Source organism: Eucalyptus grandis, chromosome 10, assembly GCF_016545825.1.
Source record: "Eucalyptus grandis isolate ANBG69807.140 chromosome 10, ASM1654582v1, whole genome shotgun sequence".
Classification (NCBI taxonomy): Eukaryota; Viridiplantae; Streptophyta; class Magnoliopsida; order Myrtales; family Myrtaceae; genus Eucalyptus; species Eucalyptus grandis.
Window position 1 is genome coordinate 6,442,249 of NC_052621.1, and position 15,845 is coordinate 6,458,093.

At 42.8% G+C, this 15,845-nt stretch overlaps 1 long non-coding RNA gene and 2 pseudogenes across 2 annotated transcripts; 1 reads left to right on the forward strand and 2 right to left on the reverse strand.

Annotated features, from left to right (window-relative positions):
* The first annotated feature begins 29 nt into the window (after nucleotides 1-29).
* Nucleotides 30-6,413, forward strand: LOC120288682 (annotated as a pseudogene).
* Nucleotides 6,414-8,346: 1,933 nt separating this feature from the next.
* LOC120289061 lies at nucleotides 8,347-9,407 on the reverse strand. The gene is made up of 2 exons (XR_005547002.1): nucleotides 9,369-9,407; nucleotides 8,347-8,794 (listed from the first exon to the last, which is right to left on the reverse strand). It is a non-coding gene; the product is annotated as an uncharacterized LOC120289061 (long non-coding RNA).
* Nucleotides 9,408-9,594: 187 nt separating this feature from the next.
* LOC104421415 lies at nucleotides 9,595-13,224 on the reverse strand (annotated as a pseudogene). The gene is made up of 3 exons (XR_005546779.1): nucleotides 13,216-13,224; nucleotides 11,250-12,804; nucleotides 9,595-9,906 (listed from the first exon to the last, which is right to left on the reverse strand). The product of XR_005546779.1 is annotated as a UBP1-associated protein 2B-like (transcript).
* Nucleotides 13,225-15,845: the final 2,621 nt, after the last annotated feature.

Sequence of the window (15,845 nt, forward strand, 5' to 3'; positions counted from 1 at the left end):
CGCTCTACCTTTTCTTTCCACTTAGGATCTACCATGGAATCCTCCGGTCCCGAGGGAAATGGGGCGGGAAATGGGGCACACAATGGTGTGCAACCTCCTCATCTGATTTCACATCGAGTAATGTTCCTGATCAAGTGGAGGAAATAAATGCTCCTGCACCAATGAAGAAAAAGGCTGCACGGGTTCCAATGGCCAGGCGAGGCTTGGTTCCAAAGGCCAAAAGATAGCCCTTCTGACAAATCACTTCAAAGTTAATGTTACAAATGTTGATGGCCAGTTCTTCCATTATTCTGTATGTACAATGTTTACTTTTGTACTCTCTTATTTAATGTTTAATATCTTGTTTGTGACTTAACTGATGGTAACGTTGATATTGGTTTTGACGTTGCATTAATCTTTTGACTCTGTAACTCAGGTGTCCGTGTCTTATGAAGATGGCCGCCCTGTTGATGCGAAGGGCGTTGGAAGACGAGTGATGGACAGAGTGCAGGAGACTTATAGCAGTGAATTATCTGGAAAGGACTTTGCTTATGATGGAGAGAAGAGCTTGTTTACCATTGGGCCTCTTCCACGCAACAAACTTGAATTTACAGTTGTTCTCGAGATGTATCATCAAGCAGGTAGACATTCTTGCATTGCATTCTAACGGTGCTCCCCCACCTGTGGATGGATTATTTTGATTCTCATTAGGTGTGATTTGTGTAGGAATAATGGAAATGCTAGTCCTGATACTCATGGAAGTCCAAATCATACTGATCGGAAGAGAATGCGGCGAATTTATCAGTCAAAGACATTTAAAGTAGAGATTAGCTTTGCTGCAAAGATACCCATGCAGGCGATTGCTAATGCTCTGCGGTCAAGAATCAGAGAACTTCCAGGAAGCCGTTAGGGTGCTGGATATAATTCTGAGGCAGCATGCAGCTAAGCAGTAAGCCAGTCATATTTCTTCCCTTTCCTTCTCTTTTTATCCTGTTTGTTTTTGGATATTCTATAATCAATGCTATAATGTTGACTGCTGCAGGGGATGCCTTCTTGTTCGCCAGTCATTCTTTCATGGTGATCCAAGAAACTTTGCTGATGTGGGGGGTGGTGTTCTTGGATGCAGAGGATTTCATTCAAGCTTCAGAACTACCCAGGGGCTTGTCCCTTAATATAGGTTAATACTTGCAACAATTATTCAATTATTCATTAACTTTTGCTAGCTAACCAGTAACCAATATATCTATTCTAGATGTATCGACTACCATGATCATACAACCTGGGCCAGTGATAGATTTTCTAATTGCAAACCAGAATGTGCAGGATCCTTACTCACTTGACTGGGCGAAGGTGATTTATGTTCTTCCTATGAGGTTATGTCTGCTGCATTCATTCTTCTATGTTCGTTGAAATTACTTCTGCCGACATTAATGCAACAGGCAAAACGGACGCTCAAGAATCTTCGGATTAAGGCAAGCCCTTCAAATGCTGAGTACAAGATAACTGGATTAAGTGAAAGTCCATGCAAGGACCAACTGTATGCTTTATCCTTCTTTTACACTCTTTTCTCCTTTTTCTTCTCTTGTATGTATTGAAGAGATACAATGCATGTTAAGTAATTAAGCAACCATTCATGTTGCAGATTCTCTCTGAAGCAGAGGAGTGGAAATGCTGATGGGGAGGGTCAGACTGTGGAAGTCACTGTTTATGATTATTTTGTCAACCATAGGAAAATTGATTTGCGTTATTCTGGAGATTTTCCATGCATTAATGTTGGGAAACCAAGCGTCCAACTTATATACCACTGGAGGTAAATAAACACTAGTGCTGATATTATCATCTTTAGCTAAAATGTGAAATGTCTTATATCTGAGACTGTTTTGTGTTTAGCTCTGTTCATTGGTGTCCTTGCAACGTTACACAAAATCTTTAACAAATTTCCAAAGAGCTTCACTGGTTGAGAGTCGAGGCAGAAACCCCAAGAAAGGATGAGGGTTTTATCAGATGTATGTGTCTCCTTCTGTTTCTGATTGATTGGTTTATCAGCTTTAGCTGAGTTTTGCTTATCTATATAATTTGATGGTTTCTTTAGGCTTTGAAGCGCAGCAACTATGATTCTGAACCTATGCTGCGTTCATGCGGTATCACAATTAGCAATAGCTTTACTCAAGTTGAAGGCCGCGTTCTACCGGCTCCTAAGGTGCCATAGTTTCCCTTGTGCATTTTGTTTGCTGGATTAAAAGGAAAAAAAGAAATTCTGTTAGTTTGCAATGGACTGTTAGACAATCATCTGCAATAACACAAACTTCTGTGGCTTCCTTCCCAGCTAAAAGTGGGCAATGGAGAGATTTCTTTCCCGCAATGGACGGTGGAGCTTTCAGAATAAGGTTATTTATATTATCTGCCACCAATTATTGTGTTCAATTAGTCTGTTTATGCTATCTTTTCATTCTTCTGCAGAAATTTGTTGAGCCAGCTAAGATGCAGAAATGGGCTGTGGTGAACTTCTCTGCTCGGTGTGACGTGCGTGGGCTTATAAGAGACCTGACTAAGATTAGCTGATATGAAAGGACTTGTGAGTCTTATATCCTGTCTGCTGCAACATTTGCCTCGATGACTGATAGACACCTTTTTCATCCCCTGATTGCCCTGTTGGTTGTGTTTCTTATATCTTGTCCAATGTCAATTATAATGCAACATCTTCCGATAAGCTAATGATAGCCCGTGACCATCATGCAGATCACCGAACAACCTTTTGACGTGTTTGAGGAAAGCCCCAATTCAGAAGAGCCCCTCCTGCTGTTAGAGTGGATAAAATGTTTGAGGAGATACAGGCTAAACTACCTGGGGCACCACTCTTCCTTCTTTGTTTGATTCCGAGAGAAAGAACTGCGAAATCTATGGTATAGTTCACTGCATCTGTTTGTTTGTATTGCTAAATTCTTGGTTACATATCTATGATTACTTGTGTTCATTCAATAATTTAGGTCCGTGGAAGAAGAAAAATCTTTCTGACTATGGAATCATTACCCAGTGCCTTTGTCCCATGAGGATCAATGACCAATACCTTACCAATGTTCTTCTCAAGATTAATGCAAAGGTCAACAATTCTAATGAGTAATTCTTTTAGATCCTTTTTGTGTTGTGAGTTAACCAATTGATGATGATTTAACCGGCCTTGGTCCGTTGCTTGATGATTATCAAACCATACATTTATACCCATACTTTCTTCCTGCAGCTTGGTGGCTTGAACTCTTTGTTGACGGTGGAGCGTTCTCCTTCTATTCCTGTGGTTTCCAAGGTTCCCACCATGATCCTTGGAATGGATGTGTCTCATGGCTCTCCTGGGCATTCTGATATTCCGTCCATTGCTGCGGTGATGTGCTAATTCAGCTCGTGTAATTACTTGGCATGTAGCTTGTAGCATGGGCATAGTGGCTTATAAGATTCTCTGTCAATTACATCTCAAACGCAGGTGGTAAGCTCTCGCCAATGGCCACTAATTTCTCGCTACAGAGCAACTGTTCGCTACCCAATCCCCTAAAGTAGAAATGATAGACTCTCTGTTTAAAAGGTGTCTGACAAAGAGGATGAAGGTATCATAAGGTGAGCTTGTGTTGTCTACTATATTTATATGGGAGAGTGCTTATGCTTAATTTTGAATTATGTGCAAGATCGCATCGTATGACCACGTGTGCATCTTCCAATAATTTGTTGCTTCATCCCATATGTCAAGCCTTCTTTTGGTTTCTAATTTCAGAGAGCTTCTCTTGGACTTTATGTGAGTTCCGGCAAAGGAAACCTGACCAGATTATCATATTCAGGTCTGTATCTTTAATGATGTGATGTCTCAAGTGTGCCTGTCATTAATGCATTATCTATATTACTAATCCACTTTAAGAGGACTAGGAGCAATTGATCGCACTCTCGAGGGATGAGTGGTGGTGTCTCAGGCCTATGTAAAATGGTGCATAAGGAGATGCATGAGTGATTGTACTTTTGCTTTCACTTACTCAAGTTTGCTCACCCAAACATAAAAGGGAAATAATATGTGCTCTAGTATATTTTGGGAACTCTTCCTTCCCCACTTCTCATGGGAAATTTTCGATTTTATTCTCATCGATTGATGGGTAATATTTTGGATTAAAAGTTTTGAGTTGTTCATGAGTGTTTTGCAGCAGGATGGCATGAGTTAAGCTATTGTTCTTTTACTACTCGATTTTCTGCACTTGCCTATATTGCATAATGAAATATGACTTTTCACTGGATATGATTAGTAAAGCCAAAAATGCCTTCTGTTGCCAAATTGATACTGTCAAGTGGCTTTTGGTTGTCCTTTGCAAGTCAATCCCTAAAGGCCCTTGTTATTTCAGGGATGGAGTCAGTGAGTCTCAGTTCATGCAGGTCTTGAACATAGAATTAGATCAGATCATTGAGGTGAGTGTAATCTGGACTGGATCGAAGTGGAAAGCTGGTTCTCAGTGTTGCTCCACCAATTTATGAGATTAAAGTGTTTTATGCTTGGAATTTTTTCTTCAGGCCTGCAAGTTCCTTGATGAGAAGTGGTCCCCAAATTTGTGGTGATTGTTGCTCAGAAAATCACCATACAAATTCTTCCAGTCTGGATCTCCGGAAAATAATGTTCCTCCTGGTAGGCCTTTGCTTAACAGCTTGACCTTGTCTCCATTGAGTGGATCTGCTGAAATTGAGCGTTGGTTCTGAGTATTGCTCCACATGTTTACATACTTCAATTTGCAGGAACTGTCATAGACAACAAAGTCTGTCATCCTCGGAACAATGACTTCTATCTTTGTGCGCATGCAGGGATGATAGTAAGTTCCTGCATTAACTTCAGAGTAGTTCAGTTCCTGCTGACAATGCCTTGTACTATCTGTGGTAGTTTTGGTTGGGATCTGGCACAATAAAATGTAGTTGAACACAAAAAGTGCCCGATTAGTTGCAATGAGACATATTTACACTAATTCGAGTGATTGTCCTCTCTTGTTTCCCTACCTTACCTACCTAAGTTCTATAGTCAGCTTTCTTGATGAAATGATATCTCAAATACTCAGTTATTCATGCCAATATCTTATGAATGAAATTGGTAGACAGCACTTTCTACAGCTGTAAGTGACTTAATAAAGATATAAGAACCAACAATTAATGGGTTCTTTTTTGACGGATCGGCTGGAGTTAAGCTTAGTATCGACGGCCTGATTGCTATGCTAAAGTTTCCCAAAGTGCAGTTATCTCTTATTGTTCATTTCAGCTTATTTCCAAATGTTTGATGCATTTCAAGAATGAAACAATTTGGCAATTTTACTCTTACTTATCTTCCATATCTTGTTTGATACTTGCAGGGAACCACTAGGCCGACGCACTACCATGCTATATGACGAGGTTGGTTATTCAGCAGATGAATTGCAGGAACTTGTGCATGCTCTATCATATGTGTAAGTGCCTTTTCAAATCTTGATTGACTTCTCTCAAATAAATCGCTGGAATTTTCTCACTGTTCCTTGTCACCATTTGCAGATATCAGAGAAGCACAACTGCAATATCTGTAGGTAAACATACTTATTTCATTTTTGAATGTCTGAGGAATTTTTGTCGACAGACAGGTTTTTTAACTGCGTATTTTTTGGGTCAATTCAATTGGTGGATCTGCTTAAGTTAGTCTGTATAATACTGTGCCAGGATGGATCGTTATGTGGCAATTGAATTTTCTTGGACATGTTCTTGTCAGCTTCTGAGAGGTCCTTCAATCTAGTTAGCACCTAATAAATCTCTCTTGCATGTGTAGTCGCTCCAATTTGCTATGCCCACTTGGCGGCGACCCAGCTGGCGCATTTCGTCAAATGCGAAGATGCATCAGAGACATCGTCCAGCCATGGCGGGCTGACATCTGCTGGAGCCGTTCCCGTCCCTCAGATGCCGAAACTGCAGGAGAACGTCAGCAGCTCCATGTTCTTTGTCTAAGCCTCGCGTGCGTCACTGTGGCCCTCCGATGGCAAGCTAAGGTGCAGTTTCAGCTGTCTGCGGTAAGAATATAATAGTCTGACTCCTCTTCTTCCATGGGGCGGCCGTGGGTTTTCCCTGTGGATATGCCAAATATACTTATATGACGGTAGGGTTGGCTTGTATAATTTTGTTTATATGTCCTGACCTAGATGTGACTTGGTAAAACTGCTAGGTTGTTTCCAATGAATGCTTTTGCTCTAGCTGCTCTGCATGGCTCTGGTTGGAGTCGGTCTGCCTCTGCAGCAAGGTGTTACAATTCCATGACCTGCGAGCCATATGTGACTCGGGATCGCCATGGTCTCTGCACGTAGAGTTTGAATGCCTCTGCTGTTTTAACTTTGCTCCTGAATACGCCGGTCCCAAGTGTAATCTCGGATTTCCTTCGTAAGGAAATGAGTGCATCTCTTTCGGACTGATGAGCCACCATTTAAAATGAGAACCTGCCTTGCTCGGGGTGGGGTGGGGCGGCATGGAGTGGTGGTTGCACCAGCCTCTCAGCTGAGTGATCGGAAACGCCTAATCCACTCCGGTGATGTCATGATCAAACTCAAGAGATTTCCAGTGAGGTTCGGGTCACAAAATACGGGGTGAATGTTGGGTACGGGACCGCTCCCGCCACGGTGTAGGACATCTCCCCAACACTAGTATTTAGGTATGCTTCCTTTAATGTCTCTCTTTCCTCGATTTCCCAATCCCGACTAAAACCAAAAAAGTTGTTCGGAGTGCCACCAATTTAACTGCTCCAAGTGGCGTTGTTCTTTCTTCCCACCTACATAAGGCAGACATCAACCAAACAAGAGGACGAGGGACTTGACGAGACTCTCGTTAGAAAAGGATTAGTTTTGATTCAACCGACTTCTTTCACCATTCGTTTCTGAGAAATCATGATTTTTAAATGGCTGCAAGGGTCTTTCAAATCTTTGCAAACTTTTTTGTTACACTTGTTTCGAATTCGAAATATTCGAGTACCCATTAATTCTTTTTAAGATAGTGAAAATGAAAAAGTACCGTTTCTTTTCATTAAAGTAGAAACAAACAGGCCCCCAAGACAGGATTTCAATGGTTCGCCAATGCCGTCGTAGGGGGGGAGAGAGAATCATAACCTTTGATATGATAGGGGGGGAGAGAGAATCATGACCTTTGATATGACATCACAATTCTTCCTTAACGTGGATCGCGGAATTGCGAGCATCCAAGTGTCGAATGCAGTCACATTTTGCAACAAGTACAAAATTTCCTGACATATCTTGCAAAAACCAGATGAAGTAAATATAATCTTAGGCGCATTTGGTAATACAATTTCCGATAGAAATAATTTTTTTATTCTCGAAAGTAATTTTCAAACATTTTAATTAAACATTTAAGACGTTTGTTTGATAATTATCCAGAATTTTTATTTTCAAAATAAATTTGCATTTGTACCATTCTCAAAATTTATATTCCAAATTATTTTCTTTTAATTTTTTAATAATTTTGACTTTTTCCATTTATATCTTTTATTCTTCTTTTCTTTTCTTCCCCTTCTTTTTCTTCAATTCTTCTTCTTCCAGCTTTGACGATCAGCCAACCGATCACCGACCTTCCTAAGGTAGCAACCTCGAAGTGTCACGGACCCTCCACGACCTTGCCATGGCTTGGTCAAGTTTGGCCACTACCCAACCAGGCGAGGCTCCCCAGTGGCAAGCCTGAGCCTCGCCTCGCTCACTAATTGGCCAAGGTAGGCTTGCCTGGCCCTGCCAATAGCTAGGAGCCTCCAGCAAGCTCGTCCGACCTCGACTAACTGGTCACTAGCGACCAACGACAATGAACAGCGAACACGGCGACAGCACAAGCACAAGAAGAAGAAGAGAAAGGAAGAAGAACAACAAGAAAAGAAGATAAAAGAAAAATGAATTTGTTTAATTCTAAAATTATTTCCAGGAACAAATAATCAATTTTTTTACTTCTTGATTCTACTTCAAATTTATTCCTAAGAAAAAAATTACCAAACGAATTTCTGTTCTAAATCTACATGTAAAAATAAAAGATTGGAAATTTTCATTTTTGGCCGGTTGCCAAACCTGCCATTAGAGACTGGGTTGAAACTTGCGCTCGTTCTCTGTGGCTGGCCCAGTTGAAAAATCTTTCAACAGTGGGAAAGAATACGAATTCAATCAAATAAAATATTTAAAAAAAAGACTTGATTTGGAGAGCTAAGATCCCGATTTCAAAAGTTGGTTTTAAGGAAGGACGTTGGGAGGTAACGGCAAATTTCAACATCAAACAGATTGGTAGGGCAGTCACAAGGTTAACATAAAACCAGCCAAGAGCCCTCAACCCACGACATCACTCCAAGGTACGGACTTCTGACCAAAAGAGGACAAGACTAGAACCGAGATATCACATTACCACTCATCGCAGTAGTTTTAGACAAGGTAGGTTTTTGCTCACAGGACATACAGAATCTATCCTATGTTATTTAAAACAAAGATAACGAACCAGACAGAGATGTGCTATATTTCGTGGAGCAGTCGGTGTCCCTACTACTCTCCAAGTTCAGTCCCTTAGGCTGTTGAAGATCGCACTATTGCCCCCCTAATCCTAATCGACACATATAGTGATAAAAAAGCTCCAATCTCAACACTATGAACCTGACGGCACTTGGCCAGATAGGTTTAGAATATACCAACTTACGCATCCTCCATTCATGTCCTCGAAGTCGAATCAAATAGACCAACTGCATCGCCTGTCTTCTCCTTACTTCAGACAACTTAACAAAGGTCGTGCAGGGCAACAGAGATGCAGATTCGGAAAGCTACATAGAGAATGGGAACATCAAATCTTGCCGAGCTTCCACACTTTGCAACAACCATATCAAAAACTCATATCAACTGCAGCATCGACAGTATATATAACCTGAGAGGAATCACAGATAAGCCCCAAGAAACTTCTACACGTTCATAGCATAACTCCAGAGACCACAAACCAAAATCTAAGATGATTTTGTGGTGAAGGAAGAAAGAGATCTTTGGGGTGTCCTTGGACAGCTGGAATGGTATGGCCACTAAGCAACTTGAGGGGAAAAACTCTTTCATTGTACATCATGCTATGAAAAGTTTGCAATGGTTGCCAGACCAATAGAGTCAAGGGTTTACTTAAAAATTCCAAAAAATATTAGATAGGTGTGCTTTGAAATAGATGCAATGAGATTGAGGTAGCAAGAGGTCACAAATGATAAATGGCCAGAAGGGTCCTATAATGGAGAAGAGAAGCCACGCATTGAACTATTAGAAAACAGTGAGAAACTGAGTGAATGAGGCTTTCCTTTTTTTCCTTCCTATAGTGCAAAGCACTCGAGCTGCTTTATGAATTATGAAAGACATCCTCACCTGACATAGATCTGCTTCCAGAAGCATAGCATCACTACAGTTGCTAGAGAAGCCCCATCAAGCTGGTATAGAAAATTTCATTCTAACAAAAAAAAAAAGCAAAGGGCGAAACAAGACTGCAAAAACTTGTTCAATCGGACATTAAAGAACAGAACAATTATTTCGACAACTGAGTTCTCAAAAAACTCTTTAGCCATTCAGCGCAGTAAATGTTTTCGACGAAGGATAATATAATAGAGCCTCATGCATGCTGGTGAATTTTAAGTTAAGGAAATGTTCTCTGCTTGAAAACTCTACCTGTTCCCCAACACTTTCAACGTAGCAAGAAAATGAAAATGAAGAATTATAGAGTTTTTAAAAACAAGTGAAGGGGAAAAAGTGCTGGAATAGCAATTAAGATACAAGTTTGAGATCTAGGGATCTCTATAGAAGACAAATAATTTCTAATCAGATTTAAAGATACTTTGCAAGAGATCCCGGAACTTCAGAAGATTCACCAGAGTCCAAAACTAAATGACTGATGCATCTATGAAGGAATCTGCACAATGAACATACAAAGCATGAAAATACTAATTATAAATGACTAAACAAGCGCGTAATAATTTGGATCAAGTACCATACCTTTAGCAACTCAAAAGGACGAAAACATCTTAATCTCATATATTAGCTGACCATCTAAGAGCGTATGCCAAACAGAGGAGCATAAAAGGATTTCAAAAAGAAAAAGACATGACAATTCAAACGATATTAAGTTCGAACAAACAACAACGCTATGCTATCTTTAAATCTGTCAATGTCATCGCCTGCATTTGCCATACAAGCATTAACAAGCATTAACAAGCAAAACGGTGTAGCCACAAATATACCTGTTCACAATAATCCATACGTAATATCAAGAACAAGCAAGTATTGACAAGTCAGACATCCATGAAAGCAGCTCCATGCATAATATTGAATGACAGAACACCAAACAAATATCTAGTTGAGATTATTAGGTACTTTTACATGTAAATCAAATAGAGTTTTTTCGCATGAGATAGGGAACACAAGGCTCGTACATTGTAAGATAAGAAGTTCTCACTATCTATATGATATTCTTAGCCTAGACAGGCCATTTTGTAACTAAAGGCCTTTCTGAACATAATCAAACCAACCATGTGGGACTAGAAAAAGTTTATCACATTCAGCATGGTGGTACCATAGCCAATGTTTGTGTTAAAACTTCGAGACACCCAGCAGGAACCCGAACAAAAAAATGTGCAAAGAACACGTTGAACTCATTCTAATAAACATTTCTTACTACCAAGGCTTAGCATGTTAAAATGTCTGGTAAATATCAACCAAACTCAGCATGATAAAGCTTAGCACGTTAGACTGTCTGGTAGATATCAACCAAACTCAGCATGATAAAATAGACTGTTTTAAGTCATGAAACGATGCAGACTGAGACATGCATCAACACATATTTTAAAAAAAATCTCACTACTCGACTTGTTGGATGAAATCTATGTGCTTTGGAACTAAAAATGCATTGAAGAGAGCTTGAAACACAAAATATAAGGGAACAAAAACTTCAACATAACCAACTTATCTGGTCAGCTCATTGATTATTTATCCGGCCAATCAATTTACTGTACCATCTTTTGATTATTGATCCTGTTATTCCAAATTAAAGATAAAAGAAAGTGGCCTATTTTTGGGCACCAAACGCAACACTTTGGACATGCTTAGCAAGTGTATTGGACAATGATGAGTGAAGTGGCAGGCCATCCAAAAGATCATCTTAAAGTTTACAACGGACAATGGGAATGATGAAAGTGATGAAAAGAAATGAGATAAAAAGACTCCCACAATTAGCAGCAGATGTGAGATCTTACTCACCTAGTGTCCCATGTATGGCGGTCCCCCGCCCTGTGGAGGCCGACCAGAAGTCCCCTGACCCATCTGTGGATTCTGATAGACACCTTGAATCCCAGGTTGCATCCCATAGCTTCCTGCAGGTTGGCCACCATATCCTCCCGGCATCCCACCTTGGTTCATCGGAGGTGCTCCTATACCTCCCAGCAAATTACAATTCCCAACCCAGCTCCTGGGTGGCAAGAATAGCAGTCAAGGCCTGTCCAAGTGCTGGATTAAACGCCTGCGCTGCCCCAGCATTAAACCCAACGGTTGGTCCTGGAGGCGCCATCAAATGTCCAGGAGCCGACCCGCTACCAGCTGCATACTTATTTTTGTCTTTCCTGGGATGCGAATACTGCTGTTGGTGGTAGTGGTGATGCTGTTGATGCCCGCTGAAGTTTTTACCTGGTTTTGGCCCATCAATTGCCTTTTGGCAGTGCAAAGTAATTCCTTCGAAGTTCTTGTACGGCTCCTCCAAAGCCCTCTTAGCACTCTCAGCGGACCTGTAAACAAACAAGGCGAAACCTTTCGGCTTACCAGTCTGTTTATCGAGCCCCAAAGGACCTTCCTCAACCTCCCCAAACTGCTTAAAGTACTCCAACAGCTTCTCAGCATCAACCTCAGCGGACACATTGCTCACAAAGATCTTTCTCAGGGTGTACTCCGAAACAGGAGGCGCGCTAGGGGGCGGAGCGGGGACTGGGCCCGTGGACGCCAGCTGGCATGAGGTGATGCGGTTGCCGATCTTCTTCTGCGGCTGCTTGAGAGCCTTCCGCGCGCCGCTCCGATGCTTGAACAGGATGAACGCATAGCCCTTCGACTTCCCGGAGACCCTGTCGGTGACAGCCTTGCAGTCTTCTATCTCCCCGTACTTCCCAAATACCGAAATTAGGGCATCGGCAGTCGCGTCCCAGCCGAGGCCGTGCACGAAGATCTTCCTGTGAGCAGGATCCGCGTCCGCGACGCCTCGCACGCTCTCGATCAAGTCGGGGTGCTTGGCCACGGCCTGTTTGAGAACCATAGTCAGCTGCTCCTTAGTGAACGGCTCCAGAAGCTTCTCCACGGGCTCCTCATCCACGTCGTCCCCGTCTTCTTCCTCCTCCTCGTTATTCTCATCCGCAGCTCCATTCGCCCGCGACGCTTCCGGCTCCGACGCGACGCCGCCGTCGCCGCCGCCGCCGCCGCTCGGCGCATTCAAATCGGCTCGCTCCTCCTGCTCCAGCTCCCGCTCTTCTCCCTCACCTTCCGGCCTCCTTCCGCCTTCTCCGGCTTCGGTTCTCCGGTCTGCGGCTCCACTTCCGAAGCCGGATCCTTCTGCGCGGGATCGTCCACGGCCATGCCCTGCGGCTCCTGCTGCGCCGCCTCCTCGGGGACCGGCTCGGGCTGGCCGGCCTGGGAGGGCTCCTGCTGGTCCTGAGGCTCGGCGGACTTGGCCGGCGAGGGATCGGAGGATCGGAGCTTTCGCTTCTTGGCCATGGCCGGGAGGGTGGTGCTGGTGCTGGTGCTGGTCGGGGTTTGGCTTTTCGGTGGAGCTTGGCTAGGGTTTGGCGATGGCGAAATTGAGATTGATTCTCTACAAATGATTGGAGCTTCGGTCGCGACGACGGGAATCACACCGACTCTCCTTGTTGGTTATGACTGGGCCGGACTGTTAGGGATTTTGGGTTTACGTAGATAGCCAATATCGAGGCCCATCGGCCCAAAGGACTGCCCCGGCTCGGCCCGCTTGGTCCAATAGCTGTTTCTATGGATAATTTAATATTATGTACTCGTGTAGGACAGGCCGGGCTGAGGGCTCGATGCTTAATGCCGGCGACACGTGCGATGTTCAAGTGGATACGTGTACGCACATGATTACTTTTTTTCTTTCAAAATAATGGTAGGTTGAACGTATGGGTTTTCAAAGAGCACCATGATCGATGAGCCAAAAAAAAAAAAAAAAGAGCACCATGATCATTCTCCATTCCCAATACATTCGGAAAATCACTAGGGAGAAGGGTTCAAACGGGTGGGTTAGTCGGGATTTTGTCAAAAATAATATGGCTTGAATTGACCTATCTTTATATAATATGAATTTAACGACTCATATTTTGATTAAGTACAGACTAAACTCATATTCAATTTGATTCATATTATTAAAATACTTCTTTCACTTAATTTAGAAAAATCCTAACAAAATTAAGATGGAAGTGCTGAGTGATTAATTGTGTGATTGAGAATCATAAAGGACTAGATTTGAGTAAGTTGTGAATCTATTTAATATTTATGTTTTTCAAATTACAATCCAAATCAATTTATTGAACGTAATTAATCCATATAACAACTTAGCCAATTAAATATGGGTTGATAAATAAATTTTACACCCATTTCAACAAATCTAGTCATTGATAATAGCACCCGCCTGATCTTGCCTACCAAAAGCTGAATACTTTTTATGGTGAGTGCGTCGACAACACCTCTATCCAGATCGCAGCTGCATGACTCTAGTCTTATGAAATTTATAAAGGTAATACCACTTAACATTTATTCCAAAATACCCTCAAAATTCAGGAACACGCACGCACATGAAGGACTTGTCCCCGTTTAGATCCCAAGAGATCTACCTTCAAGTCGTCTGATCTGACGCGACAAGAAAATCGAAAATCGAAAATCGACGCCAAACGAGTGGTCTAAGTGAACTACACCTTTAACAGAATCACGCTTTTAGTCATTTGAGATTATTTTTGAAGGAAATCACGTACGGAGCAAAAGCAAAAAGTGGAAAAGTCTCTCAATGGCCCGAACCACGCCACGCTCACGCACGACCCGCGTGACATGACCATAATCATATCACCCCAGTACCAAACACGACCCAAAAATACAAAAAAGTTAAAAAACGAGAGAGAGGGGAGAGAGCGACCCGGCGTCCGATTAATCGCTTCTCACTCGAGAACACGAGATACGTGGATTCATCTCCCGTGTCTGCAACAGCAGAGCTCGGGTTGCAGTCTTAGACTTCGGAATTGTCGGATCCTTCGTCCTCCAGGTAGTTCTGGGTTGCTCTCTTTCTTCCCTCTCTTCCGGTCATCATTCAATCATCTTTTTCTTTCTTCTTTTTGGGCATCGTTTTAAACCGATTTCGCAGTTAGTTTGTAGTTGCTTGCGTTGAGCGAAACGTGGGTTTGCGTCACTTCTCTTTGCTTGACCACAGTGTTCATGTTTTGTCCGCGTAAGCTGAGAGGAGGGTAAGAAACATAATCATCAGTACGAGTAAAGATGAGATTTTTATTTTTATTTTTTATATGGAGGGGGGGGCTGGGGTTGAATTCGGGAGCTCGAGAGTGCGCGAGTGAGGAACTGAGCGAGAAGATGATTCGATCATTGCTGTGAACTGAATTAGCGAGGCAAAGGAGGAAGAAAAAAGGGTGCGTTTGACATTTTTGGTTATTGCAGTAGGCGGTTTTGTAAGCTCGCTAGCTTGTACAGTGATAGGTCCTTGGGTTGAAGAGACCTTGCTTTGATTTTAATGGGGATTCAAACAAAGGGGTTGCAAAGTAACGGCCAAGAGACCCATTCGGTTGGGGTTGGGGGGGGTTGAATTTGGGAGTTTGAGAGTGCACAAGTGAGGAACTAAGCGAGAGGATCATTTGATCATTGCTGTGAACTGAATCAATGAGACAAAGGAGGAAGGAAAAAAGGGTGTGTTTGAGATTTTCGGTTATTGCAGTAGGCGGTTTTGTAGCGCTGCCTTGTACAGTGATAGTGATAGGTCATTGGGTTGAAGAGAGACACATTGCTTTGAATTTTTAATGGGGATCCAAGAGACCCATTTGCAATGCAACCCTCACCACCATCACTGACCGGGCAAAGCTCGTGGTATGACCTCACTCTCGAGGAAGTTGTGACCCAACTGGGGGGTACTTGGGGAAGAAACCTCTAGGTAAAGTGAACCTTGATGAGCTTCTTAAAATTGTATGGACCACTGAAGAGAGTCAGTGTGCAGGGATGGATCGCGTGGGAGTGGCGTGCCCCCATCGTCATCATCGTCGTTGCAGCGCCAGGCCAGCTCGACGCTGGCCAGGGCGCTGAGTGGGAAGACGGTTGAGGAGGTGTGGAAGGATATCCAACAGGGGCAGAAGAAGAGGAGCGGTTCGGAGGTGAGGAGTCAGGGTGGGGACCAGACCCTCAGCGAGATGACTCTAGAGGATTTCTTGGTGCAAGCTGGGCTATTTGCTGATGCTTATTTGGGTCCTTCAATGGATCTAAACCTCTCAGGCTGGCAACTCCCAGAGTGTTACACCCGCTGGTTTATCTCCAGCACCGACAGGCCTGTTATCGGATACGTCAGTGCCCAGGCGGAAAAGGGGTGACCCAGTTGTATATGAAAGGACACTTGAAGGAGGTTGAAGAGAAAGATCAAGAACAGAGAGTCAGCTGCACGTTCACGAGCTAGAAAGCAGGTTGGCCTTCATTTCTTTTGCAATCTTGAGGACTTGTCTGTTAAGACATGATTCTGACCTCTATCATTATTTTGACTACCTTACATGTTGATTGCAGAGCTTACCAAAATGAGCTGGTGAGCAAGGTTTCACATCTAGA